A 15,272-nucleotide genomic window follows, 5' to 3' on the forward strand; every position below is an offset into this window, starting at 1 on the left:
ATCATAATTCAGCGTCAGATGGGGAGGATCTGGAGGGGAACCATAAGGCCTGAGGAGGTTAATCCACGGCTTCCATTGTTGAAAAATGGAAAATAGTCCTGGCGTGTCGTCTTGGGGCCGGTCGAGCAACCCCTAGTATATAGTGGCCTGCTGAGTTGCTTCTGCTGCAGTGGATTGGGCCAACATCATTTGAGAAGCTGACTTTATGGTTGACAGTGAACAATTGAGGCGAGTGCCATTTGGGAATGATATTATTAGTCCGTCGGGGGAACAGAGGATTGAGGCGTTAGCTTTGATAAGAACATCCCGCCCCATGAGGTTAGCCGGACTTTGGGGTGCCAAAATGTACTGATGAAGAAATAGCTGGCCCGCTATTCTGGTGGGTAATGGCGTAGTGAGCGGCACCTGCTCTATTCCTCCCGAAAACCCTATGACTGAGACCGTATTACTGGACTTGGATGTGTTAAAAACGGGGGAGTTGATAGTTGAATATCGAGCTCCTGAATCAACAAGGAACGGTAATTTCGCGTGTTCTACAGTCATGTCCATGTAAGGGTCCGCCAGGCCCGTACATTCAGGGTTCCCTGGGCGACCTCATTGTGGTGGGTAACAGTCTTGTTCGTACTGGACAAACTGGCCATAGGGAGCAGCCATCATATTTGGTGCAACGTGACCCTGGTCTTGGTGTTGGGCCTGTGGGGCTGCCTCATGGGGTTTCTGGACATACTGCATATCTGCTCTGTTCCCTTGTCCATGCCCTCTCTGTCCCCCTTGTCCCCGCCCTTCCTGTGGAGGGGTTCCCGTCGGGCACATCTTGTACCAGTGGCCGGTCTGTCCACAGATGAAACACCCCCTCTTTTGATATTGGTACATTCCCGGAGCTGTTTGAAACCCTCCTCTACCCCTAGGCCTGCCTCTGAACCCGCCCCTCTGTTGCTGAAAACCATTATTGTAGCCGTATTGGGGCTGGTTATAGAATGGACCTTGGTTGGGAAAACCCCCATTTGGGTTTTGCGGCCCCGGTGCCTGGTCTGCCGGCGCCACAGGATGAACAATCAGCTGTTTGGCACTTTTCTTCTCATTTTGAACTGTTTTACGGGCTATTTCTAGCTGAGCACGGAGTAGTTGCACTCTTAACTCTTCTTCCTCAGTTTTATTCTTTGTAAGTTGTTTGTTAAATTTTCCTACATGATGGCCCAGATGACGCTCCCATGTCTGCGTGTTTAGTAGATCAACTTCTGGGTTGTCCTCCATAAGAGCTTTAATCTCGGCAGGTACTGCTGCCAATATGGCTTTACGGAACATCTGCATATGTTGGTCACTATTTTCTGGACTACAATCAGTAGCTACTATGTATTGTTGGCGTGACCTGAGCAACATGGTTGCTGCGGCCTCCCCTGGTGTGAACGTGAAAGAGAGTGAGCCGTAACCTCCTCCCGTCTGTGGGAAATGTGCTCTCATTGCCAAGCTCAGCAAGCTGTGTATGTTGTTGGAAGAGATAGGCTGGTTATCGTTCATTGTTACTGTTCCTGATCTCTCCTCAACTCTCTTTACGTCATGGCTGGAAGTCTGTTGTGCTAATATCCTCCTGAAATCACCAAGGCAGATTGTTTGTCCTACTGACATATCAGCAAACTTTCTCATCCAATGTCTCCCTCCCTCAGTAGGTAGCGGCATTTTGTCAACCAGTGCATGCACATCCCCTAGTGAGAAAGGGTGGTAAGCGGTATTCCCATTGGGGAGCGCAACCAAAGGAGCCTGTACTACTGGACCCATAAAGGGAAGAGGTGTGTTGTCCTCTGAGGTGTGTTGGGATCTCAAAGACATACGGGGAAGTGCAAGGACCTGTGTAGCAGTCAGTTCAGTGATTGTTCCTGTCATATTTATGTGCTTAACCTTGCTCTTGCACATCCTGCCGTTGACATCTCCCTGTTTTGCTCCAGAGGAACACTCACCACTCTCATCCCCCGATGCCCCTCCCTTGCTGGTGGAGTAATGGCCTGTTTGTGCCTGCCGTTCTTGGAACGGCAGGTCCCTCAAACTGCCCTCGCCCTCGGAAGAACTTTCACTGTACCCTTCCCCACCTGCTTGTTGTTGGCTACCGCCCTCCTGGCCTTTATTCATGCTGTCCTGATGTACTTGTTCTATTTCTTCCTTCTCTCTTCTCAATGATTCTTCCGCTTCCTGACAACAGACCCCCTCCCCATCCTGATGGTCCGCACCACCATAAGCTCTTTCCCTCTCCTCATATTTTTCTACAATGGCGATCAATTCTTCCGGTGTGGGGCTGCTCTCGCCCCTTGTAATGGAGGTCTTCCTTAAAGGAGTTAGCGAAACATTACCCACTATTTTAAAGTTACCCCCCCTTACACCTGCTTGTTCTTGGGCTGACCCAGAGCCCACTTTTGTCAGTGTCATTTGTAGACTATCCCTGGGGGGTGCGTACGGGACAGGGGAAGAGTAAGGAGGCGGTTGTGTAGATACACTGGATAAATCCGGATAAATCAGGGGGGATTGAATTGAGACCCCCTGATCCCCTACATTTCCTGTCTGAGACCCCTCTCCTGAACTAGCCTTTCTTGCAGTGCACCCGTTATTTACAGCACTGCTGAGATTTCGTCTCCTCCTGTCTGAGGCCGAGGTGTCCTTTTGAGTCATATCCCTATAAAATGCGATACGTTCTGCAACATATTGATGTATGTCGTCATCTGTGGGTGGTGGTGTCAGCACGCATGCGTCCCTACTGTCCTGGGGGAACAGGAGAGTGCCAACGTCACTAGAGCGTTGAAACTCCCCCCCCTTTGTTTGGGCTGCTACCATGACTGGGGGATTGTTGACTGGGGGGCGAAGCACAATCATCCCCTTCCCGACAATTGCTGCGTTGTGGCAAATCCTCCTTAATTTATCAACCGCCTCTTTCTCTTCCTTTAGTTTCTGACGGGCAAAAAATCCGGGCTTCTGCTCGTTTAGGTTACCCAGTTTCTTTACCAGCTGTCGCTCATACTGATTCAGAGCTGAGCCTAAATTACCTAGAGTGTCATCCCCTCCCACTCTATCTTCTTTTATCATTTTATCATGGAGGAACCTAAGGTCGGCACAAGCCTTCTTCTTGTCTCCCTGTTTTGTTCCACTTAAAATCAATCCCTCAATCTGTCCCCATTGTTCTTGGAAACTTCCGGGAATTGGGACGTCTAAATCACTTTTTTTGAACTGCCCTTCCATATTGACTTCGCGTGTATTTATCTGACTTGGTTAATATGTGTTCACTAGTAATTTGTGATATACAGGACAATGCTCGTCGTCACTCCTAATGTAGTAACTGTATTTATTTAACTGCCCTGGCTTTGTCTAGACGTGTAAATAGTTTGAGTGTATAAACACATTTATTTGAACTCCCCCTTGAGTGATAAATGCAGTAACAGAAAAGTACCAGTAAAGGAGTTATATAGGAGCAGCGGACTGGCTTATTGAAAGCCAGTTGAGTAGCACTCGAAATGTTTTGGCACTTATAAAACCTGATTAGTTAAATGATCCTGTCTTCTTTGATTGTATGTTCCTGGTGAAACGCAGTTATTGTGAGTTGCTTTGGATTAAAGCGTCTTCCAGGTGTAACGCAATATTGCAAGAGATACTACAAAATACGTCCAGCAGATGGAGCCAACAAACTATACTATTAAGCAATACTCGAACCGCTAGTCTGTCCTTTCTGTGCCACACCCTGTTTGCCACCAGATGGCGGCACCCGACCAGGAATGAGCTCCACCTCACTGAGGGGAGAAATGGTTTTGGAAGCAGCAGGCTTTTGCCTCTCTATCTGACCAGTAAATATTCACAGAAAAATTCCCCGTACAGTCTATTCAGCCTTTATTGTCCGATGTTTATTTCAACAAGTTTAGCAAGCCTCTCAGCGCGCTTCAACACCGTCTTTCAACGATGTGACGCTGACATGGAGGACCCCCAGGCTTTGCAGAACTTTTTATCGTGACGTTTGGCCTTATAGATTCAACCCCACAGGACAAAGGATTAATGAGGTCCGGTCACTTCAAAATTGTTTTTTGAAGGTTGCGTTACTCTCCTTTGGATCACTTATAACATAAATAACTAGTCCCCCGCCCCGTCGAGCTGTGGATCCGTTATTTTGAGTCAGTCTTATATGGAGACTTAATAAAACCTACTGACTACTCTAGACAGTTTAACTGTGGGGACTCAAGACCGCCACTTCCAAGCCCGGGACTTCAATACCCTTCTGGCCTGTCGGAACTTGATATCCGATTTTAATTGTGGGGACTCTTAAACCTCCACTTCCAAGCCAGGGACTTTAATACCCTTCTGGCCTGCCGAAACTCAATATTCGGTTTTAACAACTAAAACACGCATTTGCACTGTTACTATAAAAAACACTGTAAACTTCGTCTGACAACCCTAAAATTTGGAATATAGTCAAATCACAGATTTCGAATTAAACTGGCATCTGTTTACCTGTTATTGTCAGAGCTCTGTTGTTAGTTGTCAGAAGAAGCCGAGATGTTTAGCCCTGGACTATTCCGTCCGCTTGCCGCTGGTGGTCCCTTCCCCGAAAACACCCCACTCAGAAACGTCGGGGTCACCACTTGTTGGAGATTGGAGGATGTTGAGAACCAACCTCGTCTCCGCGTGTCGTTTGCTAAGCTGGGTGAGTTCGTAGAAAAGGAAGGGATTAAGAAACACCAGAATACAAGTTAAACAATAATCTTGCTTTAATGATATACAGCAACAGTCCAAATTACACATACAAACACAAAGACAAAGGAAGTACTTCCTGCTCTACTTCCGTCCTACCCTCCTAGTCAGCCTGAAGAAAAAGAGAATGAACCCCGAGAAAACACAGTGTTTCATACTAAAAACACAGGAGGGGGTGTGAGCGGGCTTTTCCCCCGAGGTCATCTTATTGGCAGAGACCCAGACATGGCCTGTCGTACCCAATCAGTGCGACACAGCAGAAGAAACCCGGAAACAAAAAGTCTCATTCAGTTTGACGAAGACCAGACACCTTTTGGTGTCTGGTACGAACCTGCTCTAAACAACAAGTTTCCTTATCTTATTTCACATCTTGCAGCCAGCACACACACATCTCCTTTATGGCCCTTGGTCCCTGAGTCCATCTTCCCGCCTCCTGACTGCCACACACAAGTTAAAAGTATGTTTTAAGATATAGTTGTTATAGTTGGCTAAATATACGTAATACATGTTAATTACTTTCATATCAATAACAACGAGGAACACATTACCTATGCTCTTAAGCGGTATTAGAGATGCTTTTCAAATAGTCAAACTTCTCACAGGCTTACCTATGGCCCTTCCATTTGTTTGAGCTATTGTTCACATCTTTACTTCAAATAAAAGGTTTCACATTGTATATTTCCAGCTTCCTTTACACATACTGCTATTATTAACACAAAGTAACTAACCACACACCTCTATTGAAAACAAGTCGATTCCCCTGACAATTGACATGCTGAAACCTCCTGGAATGTGCTACCCTCCTCCAGCTCTCTCGTCCCTATCATAAAACTGCTTCCATTTCATATAGAGTAATAAACGATGTTTAAGCTAATTTCTCCACAATGTTTGTAGCCATTTAGTACCCACACATGAAAGAATAAGAACAGAGGTATAGTTGACCAGTAATCATGTAGCATTTATATTTACTTCAATGAAAACACATACACATCTGCTACAAGATTGTGCCACGCACCCATCCTTCTTTTACGAGGGAAGCATTCCAGCGTCTGGCACTATTCCCAAATATGGAGATCTCCTGCTCCCATCCTTCTCTAAACACACAGAATTCACCTCAATATATTGGGAGAGGAAAAGATACTTTGTCCCTTCAAATTTAACACACATGAACATATATAAGGTGACACCAAAATGAATATACCAGATTTTACTTTCCTGTCATACCCCGTTACTTTAATCCTTCAAATAATTCAAATAATCCTTCAAAGCTCTACCTTTAACATTTTCCATACAAATAAAGATTTGTCTGCTTTTATAGAGTGGTTACTGTTAGAAATTTAAAATCAATGTTTTGATGGTATAATGTAGCTTAAACATACCGTCAGTTTAAACGCTCTTTTATACTGAAAAACCAGAAATTCTTGTGCACAAGCAGTTAAGCTTTTATTCTGAAAATCCTTCATCTACGGTTAGCATTTAGCATGTGGCTAATATACGATTTCCTAAAGAGGTGAATTGAGTAGCGAAATGACATGGAGTGTTGAAAACCGAAACCTACTGATTTAACACTACAACTATAGATTTCGAGATATTAAAGGAAAGTACAGTTTATTTGAATACACTATTGTTTACAGACGAGAGTAGCATGTGACAACTTCCGGAATGACCGGAAACCAAACCAGCCGTGAAGCATTTTCTGTATGTTTTAGAGTATTGATTACAGCGTTTAGAATGTGTTACATGACAAGTGATGAAAGAGAATCTGAGGAGAAAAGGCGGGTTAAGCATATATTGAAGGTGAAAAGTACCAATCCTCTGTTTAAATGCAACAACGGAGATTAGAGGCGAGGCGAGCCGGCTGGCGGGAGGAACCAGCAGAGGATATATAACGGCACCGAACGGGGGATTCGCGCTTCTCTTCTTGCTCAGGAGAACCAGATCACAGCTTTTTTCTGCCTGAACAATATTCTGTCTTTAACACTACCAGAGGCGCGGGAAGGTATTTTGAGTGGGGGTGCTGAGGTGCTGGACTCCAGTGAACACTATAGAGAACTGCAGTGACGCGTCTTAAAACCCGGAAGTAAGTTAGCATTTTCCATAGGGTTTTGGAAAATAGCTCGAAATAAGGTCTGTGGTTGACACAAATTTAAGAGGTAATTGACGTTTTGTTCTACGACATTAAATACATCAGCAGTGACCCCACTGGGGATTTTTGAAGAGTTTACGAGTCTGAAAAACGATGGTTGTTACCGAATGGCTGAATAGGACTACAGAAATTGTCGAGGCCGTTGTACGTCATTACGCCGAACACGTAAACACTCCCGCTAAGTTTGTTTTCCCCTGTGTTGTGCTTGAAAGCAAGTACCTGCCTATCTTTAGTATCTGTATATCTATATCTGACCATTAGAATCTGTATTTTTGAAATTGTCGTTTTTAACACCGTAGTTTTAAAAATTATAGAATAATTAATTACCAGTGTTTTCCAATATTACTTGGCAGTTCGTTTCGTTGGCTAACGTTAGCTAAAGCTAGCGCTACTAGTTAGCTACGCAATGGTTTGTTGCTTTGCTCCGGGTTGCAGCCACAGGTCTTCGCATGAAACGTGCTTGTTCTATCGTTTCCCGGCCAATGTTTTCCAAAGGAGAGTCTGGATTCGTGCCATGAGGTAAGCTGACGTTACATTTTTGTCCATGTCACGGTGAAATGTAAATAATGGGTAGTGACTGTATCGCCGTTATAGAGATGGCACTGCTGAAAAGACCGCAACATAAGTAAAGATAATGAATACATCCTATTAAAACCTGTGTGGCTTATATGATAAGTCTTATTAGTACAAGCAGCATAACGTTTCACCATGTAACTAAAGATTGTAGTCAGGGAAATCAGTTTGACATATTGAACTAACAAATCACCTCAGGCTGGCAGAGAACTCTCTGCTCCATAGCTTCTCTTGGACGTAAAATCACATGTACATTTTACATTTATATTCAATTTAATATTCCATCCCTCACATACTTTTGTATATATAATAACTTATATTTTGTTTTTATTGTTATGCTGCTTTAACACAAACATTTCCCAAATTGGGATCAATACAGTAATATCTTATCTTAATTAATTAAGAAATATAACTATTATAATTAGTGTAGCAGCTGACACCTATTTTCAATATGGATTAATCTACCATTTATTTCTTTAGTTCAATTTTCATCTATAAAAATTTCAAAATAGTGAAAATGTTCACGAGACTTATCAAAGTGCAAGGTTATATCTTTAGATGTTTTGTTTTAGCCTATGTACTGTATGTCTTAATGCTCTTACAATATATGTGACGTTGTGGCTTCCATGAAACTATATTTTATATCTTCCCAACAGATGAGCTGACAGGAAACCTAACACTCTAACAACCACAACATTGCAAAGGCGAGTAAATGTAAATTAAAAACAATTCACAATTTTTTTATTTCTTCTTCCTTGCACTCAGGTGAAGCTGACCTTGCACTTGGTGCCAGTAAGGATGTTCCTCACGCAGGCTGAATGTTTCTCCTTCCTAACTGACACAGAAGCCCATGATTTGCAATGCTTCACTAATTGTCATTTCCCTGGCTCCGTAGGGACACTTTACCTCCAGCACAGCGGAAGACCCTACCTGACCATCCGGAGATGCCCCCAACAATCCTGATAGGGAGAGCCACAAATCTGACTCATGGACCTGCATCTGAGTTGCAGTGGTGAATGCCCTGACGCCCTCACATTCATTCATAGTCCCCCACTGTACAGACAAAACACCATCAAGGGCCTGTTGTTGCCCTAGCACCCTGGCAATAAAGGAAGCAATCACACACTTTGACCTCAGGACAGCTCCAAAGTTGCTGGCAGTCAACCTTCCTTTCCTGAACAAATGCCAGTTTGGGTGGGTTCGCTGACCAATGGTAGCCACCTGAATTGCCCTCTGTTGCTCTTCAGACAATGCCATGCTTGCCACAATTGCCTCAGGTCCCTGATGCCCAACAGATTTGATAATTTCAGGAACAGTAAGTGTTTCCAAGCTGTAGTGTTCCTCTTCTGGCTCGGGGGAGAGAAGCCAAGAAATTCATGAGAACCTGCCCCCGAGTCTGTCCCTCAGCCAGTCACGATCTTCGGAGGTGGGCTCTCTTGTCAGCGGGTTAAATTTGTTATTGGTTTCAACAGTCACATTAAAACAGTTACTAAATCAGCTTACTATCACCTAAAGACATAAAAAAATATATCTAGGATTAAAAGACTAATGTCACAGCAGGATTTGGAAGAATTTGTCCATGCTTTTATCTTCAGTAGACTGGACTACTGCAATGGTGTCTTCACAGGTCTCACTAAAAAATATATTAGAAAGCTGCAGCTGATTCAGAACAACGCTTCTCGAGTCCTCACTAACACTAAGAAAGAGGATCACATCACTCATGTTCTGAAGTCTTTACACTGGTTCCTCACTGACACTAAGAAAGTGGATCAGATCGCTCCAGTTCTGAAGTCTTTACACTGGCTTCCTGTGTGTCAAAGAATAGATTTCAGAATACTGCTGCTGTTTATAAAGCACTGAATGGTTTAGGACCAAAATGCATTTCTGACCTCCTGCTAAATTATGAACCATCCAGATCTCTCAGGTCTTCAGGGACGGGTCAGCTTTCTGTCCCCAGAGTCAGAACTAAACATGGTAAAGCAGCGTACAGTTATTATGCTCCAAATATCTGGAGCAAACTCCCAGAAACCTGCAGGTCCGCTGCAACTTACTACTTTTAAATCCAGGCTGAAGACTTTTCTTTTTGTCGCTGCTTTTAATTGAACTATTCATATCTTAGACTGCACTGTAACTTTTATCCATGTATTTTTTCTTTTAATGTTTATTTTATCAGCTTTTCTTTTTAATGACTGATTTTAAATGCCATTTTCTTAATGTCTTTCATTTTTTGTAAAGCACTTTGAATTGCCTTGTGTTGAAAAGTGCTATATAAATAAACTTGCCTTGCCTTGCCTAATAAAGATTTCATGTGACACATACAATTGATTTGTTGATGGGAATTAATGTGAATAAATTAACTCGGTCTTAAAAGGTTAACGGTACTCTTGCTATCACTACTCACCGACACTATAAACCTTTTCCCTCATGCTAGCCCTGACAACACCGGTAAGCACACCTTCATCTCCATGACTTCTAGTTAAATTCAGTGTGGCTAAAATGAAAAGCTCTGTTAAAATATGCAAGCACGCGAAAGTCAAATTCAGCTTTATTGTCAAAAATTCGACATGTGTTATACATCCAGAAATATCGAAATATCGTTTCCCACAGTGTGACATGTATACATAAAACAAAAAGGGCCTAGATAAACGTGGTATACATTAAACAAAACGGGCCTAGATAACCGGGGTATACAGTTTAAAATGTTAATATATTTAAAGTGTTCAAAGTGCAGTTTCAGTGCAAGTCAGTTGAAACGATCTTAAGTTGGCGTGACGTTGAAGTCGTGCGACCCTGCTGCTGTACTGGCTTGTAGTTCGTTTATAGCATAACGTTAGCATTTCGCTTTTGGCGACTAGATTTATGATTCAAAAATTATAAAAGTAGGGTTGACATGTGGAGATTATCCGGCTGAACAAAATGTGATCCCTCTCTTAAATGTGTGTCAAACACAAACCTTATTTCGAGCTATTTTCCAAAATCCTATAGAGAATTTGCATTGGTTTTTTGCGAAGGGACCGGAAGAAGTGTACTTTACGACGCGTCACTGCGGTTCTCTATTACGGGCACTATAGAGCACGCACACAAAAAACTCCCCACATGCAAACACACAGTAAACCCGCGACTGTTAGAATGAAGGCTCGATAATCAGCTCACCGCATATAGGCAGGGGGAAAGTGCTATTTCTTACGAGTGGGGAGCGGACCTCACCTCCTCTAGGGGGGTCCGGGGGGATGTTCCCCCGGGAAGATTTTTTTTAAATATTGAAGTTAAAAGCATCAATCTGGTGCACTTTGAGAGCAACATTAAGAGATCTATGGATACATCTCTCAACGCAGATGAAACACAACTGTAAGCAGATGTTCTTTTTCTTTATGGATTTTTTACAAATCACTCCCTTTTCAAACTGTATTCTTGTTTTACTGCCATATTGTATTTCATAACTGTTTTTCCTTTATTCTCTTATTCTTTTTATAACTATAATGATCATATGAAGGTGTGCCGCGGCGGACATAATCTTTTGAATAATTTTTGACCAAACCGTTTGAGACCCACTGAGATAACTTAGACTAAAGTTAACTATCTAAACACTCAGAGAGTCCTTTAGCTCACCTGAGCCTCTCAGTCTGAGAGGAGAGCTCTCCTCCAGCGTGTTGTGGAACAAACAGCTCCGGATGTCCGTTAGTGGAGCTAGCTAACCAGATGCTAACAACACGGTCCCTGCTGCTGGCACCGGTCCCTCTCTCTCTCCCCCTCTCTCACAATGCGCTATTTCCGCACACACACAGAGCCGCGAGCTTGAATGACACAAGCACACTTTTATGTCCATGCAACTCTCTGATTGGTCTGGTGTCTTGCTTCTGTTGCATTCACTGAACACGGGAAATGACAGTCCTACCGTCCTTTCTAGTGTCTTGATGAGGTTCACGTAAAGCACAGTTAATGTATTATATTATTGAGATAGAATTGTCCGGGGCTACAGAAAAAACATTCGGGGCAGGCCAAAATATTATTTTACCAACAATGTGGAATGTATTGGCTACATATTACACAGATTATGCACAGCGGGAGCAGCAATAACCGTCAAATAATAATTCAGACAGGGGAGCTCCGCACCCCCTGCCTGCCGCTAGGGGGTGCTGCAGCGCCCTCAGCACCCCCCTTCCCGCGCCCATGAACACTACCGCGCCTTTTTTAATTAAAGTATCCCATTTGAATCTTTTCAGAGACTCCATTTATATTAGTCTCATTTTAAAGATTCTCTCCTGGACGCGAGAATAAAGAACATATTTAACAATTGGTGACCTGGACGTGATCTCGTTTCACCGGGAGAGCAGTTGCAGTTTACAAAGGAGCTTGAACAATGCTGGCAGACATACACTCGGGCCCATACAGAAAGGTAAAGAAGTACCTGTTTATTCAAAATCTTCAATAGATTACATAGTGAACAATAGGAGTGTGTGTCTGTCTGGTAAGTTGGACTCCTGAGAAAGACTGCCTAAATGTAAGTTAAAACAAGCCTAAATTGATAAACATTGGTATCCTACCACACGTGGCGTTGCTTTGTCACAGGCAGGGTGAGTTCAATTTATTTTGTTCTATTTAACCCTGCATGCTATTCGTTTGTCTGTTATTACATGTCGGCTAGAGGCCAATCACTTCTATAGGTGTCTTTTGTTGCGTTTTAAGTTAACGTGAATGGTTTTAAGCCATTAAGCAGTCGGGACTGCTTGAGGCAAAGACACAGCCAAAGTTTGAAGCTAATGTTATTGGAGTGAGTGTTTTGTGTTAACAACAGTGTGAGGCTGTTTTAAAAAAGTCATTTTTCAAGGAAAAGGCCTGAGGAGTTTGAAGCTTTCAGTGGTTACTTTATTTCTGTTTTCAAAAAGACATTGCGTTGTGGATTACGGCAGGAAGTGCGACATTCGTGCGTTAGATAGACGATATTCTTCTGATTGTGTTTGGATAGCGTCCCATTTTGTCCCATAAATAGCGTGTTTAAACAGAAGAGATGACCATACTGGCTCTTAAAGTCAAAACATTTACGTACATGGGTAGAGGGCTATTACGTAAGGGTATAAGGCCCATTTATCATTGTAAACTAAATAGAAATCTTATTTTAAACTACAGTGTTGTGTGTTGAATTTACTAGACAAAATATCACCCCACCATTATTTCAACTCCAGGTGTTTTCTCAAATCCCTTTGTTCTTCAGGTCAAAGGTTGGAAAACCAGTTGCCATCTTGTCTTGACCTCATGTTCACAGTGAACCACACGGCAGTCGCCATTTCATGAAATGCTAATTGGAGTACTCTGTTTGCTTTAACACACTGAGGCTAGGCATTCCATCTTCTAAAGAACATCATACTTCTTGTTAGAGTTAGAACTATTGGAAGTACTTCTGCTGGTAAATGTGTATTGGCGGTTTTGTGAATATTCTTGTTTGTAAATGTGTTTTGGCAGTTATGTGCTGTGTTTAACCATCGTGTAATGTTCTTCCTATTTTAAAGATATTTTCACAGGAAAATAAGTTTCACCTTGTTACAAACAAGTAAGTTTTGCAACAGCTATTCCCTAGTGGATTAAGCTGGAAATTAAAATAGCCCACTCTGGTGGTAGTACAGAATTATTACACCAATAGAAGAAACACCATAACATTGTGAAGTATAATTTTAAGTGTTATAAATAAACACATGCTTGATCGCCAAGATAGAATTGCAAGTGGTTTCTAATTATAAGAGAAGAAACTTTACATAATACTTTTTCAAAAACCAATTTATTGAAGCTAACACAAGTAGTGACATTAGCATAATTTCATACATTTCGGTATGCACTGTACACAGGAGATTTGGATTTGAACCATATTCATATTTCAAAGTCAAAACCATACACGGTACAACTTTATTTTAACATTTAATATTTTAATTTTGCATATTTTTTATATATTAATTAACTTTATTAATATTTTACCTTAAACTTAAAAAATAAATAAATCTATAATTAAAAAAAAAATAAGAAAACCTTGAGCAAAAAAAAAAAAAAAAGATTTAAAGTTCGGACGAACAGCAACGAAGGTGCTAGTCAGAAGATTAGTGCTTCATCTTTGATAAGTTCATAAATAATTAGAGAACATGCCACCAAAACAAACTAAATGGAGACTAGACGCAGGGCCAGGCTCAACAGCAGATATCAAGGGAAGGATACAAATCAGATCAGATGCTATAACAGTTCCAAATCTTAGACAAAAGACATGGAACCACATGGAGAAACTGTTGGAACAATGGCAAACGAGAGGACTGTATCCAGCTGATGATCAACCAACACCAACGAAAGCCCATAGAAAAGCAGTAATTGACCATGAAAATTGAAAATACCTGCAAGAACAACAAGCATGGATCAAAGCAGGACAACCCCCTTGGTATGGACCTGCTAAAAGCGCTATAAACAGAGCTGAAAAAAGAAAATCTAGAGTTACAAGTCTGGTACTCTATCTAAAATATGTCAGCCAATAATCAACGAACGGCATGTATGTGGCTCAAGGAGCAGAGCTCACAGCAAAGGAAGATAAGAAAGAAAAGACCGAAGAAGCTCCAGTAATCCAACCTTCAAAGCTCCTTCCAAGCCTGACAGATGCGCCTCCTCCCTACATGACAGAAGAATACAGTTTCTTTCAACCCCCAATACAAGCTCCAACTCTAGGTGTTTTAGGAGGAGTATTGGAGTTGGACGGTCTCCCCACAGCTACACGTGTCAAAGACTTGGACTATGAGGTAAGACTCCTATCTGGTGAGCTCAACAGAAGATTGGAAGAACTAGGCATAAGAATGGAAGAGGAGCTCAACAGAAAGATGGAAGAACTCAGCAAACGTAGGGAAACACAACTCAAGAGAAGAGAAGGCGAAGGTTCTCCAGACACCACAACCGTAACTGAAGCTGGAAGACTCAAGAACTGCTCAACACTCACGCTACCGGTGATAGCGGCTGGAGAAGGAGGATTGAAATACCAATCATGGACTCACAGAGACATGGAAGCATTAGCGGCAAAACTACCTCCACTTACACAAGGAGGTCAGAAGTGGGTGAATGATCTGGAGAAATACACAGTCCAAGACCGCCTGTGCTTGGGAGACATGAGGGCACTGCTTGGACGGATAGAAGGAAGACTAGAGGCAAGAGCAGTGGATTCCAAGGCCAAATGCACCAACTCTCCAGATTACATTTTCTTCAACAAAGTCAGGTCGAGGTATTGGGCTGCCATTCGTCAAATCTACCCAACAACACGGAGTTTACATGCCCTCAACAGCCTGAGAAAAGAACCGGGGGAAGACATGTATGCCTTCCTGAAGAGATGTGAAGGAGTGTGGGAGGACTACACTGGAGAACGACATGACGTTTCACTGTCTGTCGTAATGCTGTGGAAGAACGCGGTCATTAACGCCCTTCCCCAATCAGTGCAGGCAAGCCTGGGAGATGTGGTGGCATTAGACGCTATACCCATTGAAGAATGGAGACAACATCTCATTTAACACGATATGAAATACCAAGCAACCCAAAGATGTCAAAGACGTACAGGATTTCCAAACATGAACCAAATGCCACAGACAGCCTGGTATCAACCACAACAATGAGGAAGCTTAGAGGACCAGACCATCAGGTGATGCATCTTCAGCACTAGAGTATTTTGAAATCCAGCTACATATGTCACCACAGGAGGGAGAGGTTGAATGTTATTTAAAAGATAGTGAGTAGAATATTGCATTTACACAGAGCATCCACAGATTAGAAGTAGCAGAGTAGAACATTTAGCAGACTATTTTTGTAATTATGAGAAGGAAAA

The 15,272-nt window shown here is 42.4% G+C and overlaps 1 protein-coding gene and 1 long non-coding RNA gene across 3 annotated transcripts in view; one reads left to right on the forward strand and one right to left on the reverse strand.

Moving 5' to 3' along the window:
• The window catches only part of LOC307033208 (uncharacterized protein), a 234,840-nt gene that overhangs the window by 46,731 nt on the left and 172,837 nt on the right, over nucleotides 1–15,272 (reverse strand). The window lies entirely within an intron of this gene.
• LOC307033874 lies at nucleotides 6,900–8,549 on the forward strand. Its single transcript, XR_013806692.1, has 3 exons — nucleotides 6,900–7,384; nucleotides 8,095–8,142; nucleotides 8,334–8,549. It is a non-coding gene; the product is annotated as an uncharacterized lncRNA (long non-coding RNA).

The sequence above is a fragment of the Notothenia rossii genome, assembly GCF_949606895.1.
Source record: "Notothenia rossii genome assembly, chromosome: 3".
NCBI classification, from domain to species: Eukaryota; Metazoa; Chordata; class Actinopteri; order Perciformes; family Nototheniidae; genus Notothenia; species Notothenia rossii.